Below are 4,495 nucleotides of genomic sequence, written 5' to 3' on the forward strand. Positions count from 1 at the left end.
TAAAGTGGATTTAGAAGGAGTTTGCTCCCACTATTCCGAATGAGGAGAATTTTGCTTATGTGGAGAGTAGTAAAATTTCTATGCTCGTAGATCATGAAAAGAATGCTTTATGTGATGGTTATATTGTTGAACTCATTTATGATGCTACTGAAAATTATTATGAGGGGGAATACATGTTTGTAGGAGTTGCAATAATATCAAGTTTCCTCTCTATATGCTTAAAGTTTTGAAGTTATACTTGTTTTTCCTTCCTATGCTAGTTGATTCTTGTTCCTATAAATTATGTGCTCACAAAATCCCTAGGCATAGGAAGTGGGTTAGGTTTATATGTGCTAGTCATATTCTTCATGACGCTCTCTTTATGTTTCAATTCTTATCTTTCATGTGAGCATCATTGAAATCATCATGCCTAGCTAAAAGACATTAAAGAAAAGCGCTTGTTGGGAGACAACCCAATATTTACCCTTACTGTTTTTGTGTGTTCTCATGATTAAGCTACTGTATTAATCATTTATTATAGATTTTATTTCAATAAAGTGACAAGTAAGACCTTTGGGAAGACTTGGGTGAAAGTTAATGTGATCTTGCTGTAAAAAACAGAAACTTTGCGCTCACGAGATTAGCTGCCATTTCTTACAGAAGAGTGAGATTGAGTTGATTATTTTTCATAAGATTAATAGACAAATTCCTCATGTCCACCAATTTATTTCAGAATTTTTGGAGTAGCAGAAGTATGGTTGGTGTTCAGATCATAACAGGCTGTTCTGTTTCTGACAGATTCTGTTTTCATTGCATAGTTTGCTTGTTTTCTAGTTTCTATGGCTTATATTTCTCAGTATAAATTGTAGAAATGATATGGTACAGTAGGAATTGTGTGAGAACAATTATGAATCTTGTCTTTGACAGTACCAAAGTGAATGGTCTACTCTTTATCATACTAATCTATCCCACAAAGTTCCGTTAAGTTTTGTGTGATTGAAGTTTTCAAGCTTTGGGTGGGACATCGATATAAGGAGAATAAGGAGTGGAAAGACCCTAAGCTTGGGGATGCCCAAGGCACCCCAAGGTAATATTCAAGGAAGACTCGAGTGCCTAAGCTTGGGGATGCCCCGGAAGGCATCCCCTCTTTGGTCTTCAAAACTATGGGTATACCTTACTCGGAGCTATATTTTTATTCGTCACATGATATGTGTTTTGCTTGGAGTGTATTTTCAATTTTACTTGCTATTTGAATAAAATCATTGGATCTGAAATCTTGAATGAAAAAGAATCCTCCCATAGCTAATTAATTATTTGACTACTCAGTGTGCTTCACTTATATCTTTTTGGAGTAGTTTGTCATTTACTCACGTGCTTCACATATATCCTATGAGTAAATGGTTGAATAAATTGAATATCATAAATCTGAACTTATATACATTTCATATGCTTACAACATGGGTAGTAATAACTTCACACATAATAAGTATAGGTAGTAAACTTATTGGAAGTTAACAAACGCAGAATTGGTCACTTGAACAATTCATGAAAGAATATTGAAGGAAGAGAGATTTCACATATAAATATACTATCTTGGAAATCTTTTGTAATTGTGAGCACTCATTAAAATATGACATGCTAAAAAGTTTATGTTGGACAAGGAAGACAACTTAATGGGTTATGTTTTCCTATATTCGAAATGTTATATTATCTTGGATCATCCAGCATGTTGAGCTTGCCTTTCCCTCTCATGCTAGCCAAATTCTTTTCACCAAGTAGAGATACTACTTGTGCCTCCAAACATCCCTTAAACCAATTTTGCCATGAGAGTCCACCATACCTACCTATGGATTGAGTAAGATCCTTCAAGTAAGTTGTCATCGGTGCATGCAATAAAAGTTGCTCTCTAAATATGTATGATTTATTAGTGTGGACAAAAACAAGCTTTATACGATCTTGTGATGTGGAAGAAATAAAAGTGACAGACTGCATAATAAAGGTCCATATCACAAGTGGCAATATAAAGTGACGTTCTTTTGCATTAAGATTTCGTGCATGCAACCATAAAAGCGCATGACAACCTTTGCTTCCCTCTGCGAAGGGCTTATCTTTTACTTTTATCTTCTACCCTTATACAAGAGTCATGGTGATCACCACCTTTCCATTTTTACACGTTTTCCTTTGGCGAGCACTTTGTGTTGGAGCGATCCGGATATATATCACTAGGATGTAGGTTTTCATAAATTATTATTGTTGACATTACCCTTGAGGTAAAATGTTGGGAGGCGAAACTATAAGCCCCTATCTCTCTCTGTGTCCGATTAAAACTTTGAACCCATAAATATCACATGAGTGTTAGCAATTGTGAAAGGTTAAATGATAGTTGAGTATGTGGAGTTTGCTGAATCAAAGCTCTTACATAGACCCTTCCCGAAAATAAGATGAATTGCAATTGTTTGATGACTAAGAGCACGGTTTGTTAGTTTTCAAGAAAGTTTATGATCTATACTTTAACATGTGAATAGCTTGTTACTTGATCATGAGAAGTTTTATGAGTTGAGCTACTCTTATGATATATAATGATGCTATAAAAAGTGATTGAAACTATCATTGATCAAACTTAAGCACTTGCTAGAATTCACACTTCATAAATTATTTCTTTTATCATTTACCTACTCGAGGACGAGCAGGAATTAAGCTTGGGGATGCTGATACGTCTCTAACGTATCTATAATTTATGAAGTATTCATGCCATGTTTACAATAGTTTTATATGATTTTGGTATGATTTGATTAGAACTAACCCGGAATGACGCTGTTTTCAGCAGAACTACCGTGGTGTTGTTTTTGTGCAGAAATAAAAGTTCTCAGAATGCGATGAAAATCAATGGAGATTTTTTTTGGAAAATATAAAAAATACTAGAACAAAAATCTACCGGAGGGGAGTCCCGTGGGCCCCATGAGTGTAGGGGAGCGCCCACCCCCTGGGCGCGCCCCTGTGCCTCGTGGACTACCAGTGGGGCCCCTGACTTTTTCTCGATGCCAACCTCTCCTATAAATACCCAAACCTCCAGAAATTAACCTAGATCAGAAGTTCTGCCGCTGCAAACCTGTGTAGCCACGAGAAATCAATCTAGGCCCTCTGTGGCACCCTGCCGGAGGGGGCCATCATCACCGGAGGCCATGGAGGAGGATCCCGGAGGGGCCATCATCGTCATGAAGGCCAAGGACCAGAGGGAGAACCTCCCCCTATCCAGGGGGAGGCTATGGAGGAGGAAGCACAAGGGGGAGAACCTCTCCTCCTCTCTCTCGGTGGCACCGGAGTGCCATCGGGAGGGGAATCATCGTCGCGGTGATCGTCTTCATCAACATCACCATCACCAACCTCATCTCTTTTACGCAGTCCACTCTCCCGCACCCCGCTGTAATCCCTACTTGAACATGGTGCTTTATGCCACATATTATGATCCAATGATGTGTTGCCATCCTATGATGTTTTGAGTAGATATCCTTTGTCCTTGGGTTGATTGATGATCTAGATTGGTACGAGTTGTATGTTTTATTTTGATGTTGTCCTATTGTGCCCTTCGTGTCGCGCAAGCATGAGGGATTCCCGCTGTACGGTGTTGCAATACGTTCATGATTCGCTTATAGTGGGTTGCTTGAGTGACAGAAGCATAAACCCGAGTAAGGGGGTTGTTGCGTATGTGATAAAGGGGACTTGATGCTTTAATGCTATGGTTGGGTTTTACCTTAATGATCTTTAGTAGTTGCGGATGCTTGCTAGAGTTCCAATCATAAGTGCATATGATCCAAGAAGAGAAAGTATGTTAGCTTATGCCTCTCCCTTATATGAAATTACAATGACGACGGTCGGTCTTGTTAACAATTGCCTAGGATAATTCCGCACACCGACCAATCATTATTCCACACTCGCTATTTATAATATTTAGTAATATATTCTAACTTTATCATAACAACACCTACTTTTATATTTTAGCTCTCCGATATCATGCAAAGTTATCCTCTTCATACCCACAACGTAATTTTATTTCTTGTTTCTAGTTGGAAGCAAACGTTCGGTGTACGTAGAGTCGTATCAGTGGCAGATAGGGCTTGAGAGAATATTGACCTTACCTTTAGCTCCTTGTGGGTTTGACACTCCATACTTATCACTTCCACCATTGGAAATTTCTACGATGATTCCCTGCACTTGGGGATTATCAAGCTCTTTTCTGGCGCCGTTGCAGGGAGTAATAGAGTGGGGTTGATATTCTTGTGTATGCTTATTTGCTTTCTTCACTAAGTAAATTTTGTTTTCCCTTTTTTGTTTCTATTTAGTTGTGGGTGAAACATACAAAAAAAATAAAAAGAATGAAAATTCAAAAAAAATACTTGCCCCTCATACCTAAAAAGTTTTCCTCGTCATGTCCGTGATCATATCTCGGACTCCGAACTACCTTTGGTACATCAAAACACATAAACTCATAATACCGATCATCACCGAACGTTAAGTG

This window comes from Triticum aestivum, chromosome 4A (assembly GCF_018294505.1).
Source record: "Triticum aestivum cultivar Chinese Spring chromosome 4A, IWGSC CS RefSeq v2.1, whole genome shotgun sequence".
In the NCBI taxonomy this organism is placed as follows: Eukaryota; Viridiplantae; Streptophyta; class Magnoliopsida; order Poales; family Poaceae; genus Triticum; species Triticum aestivum.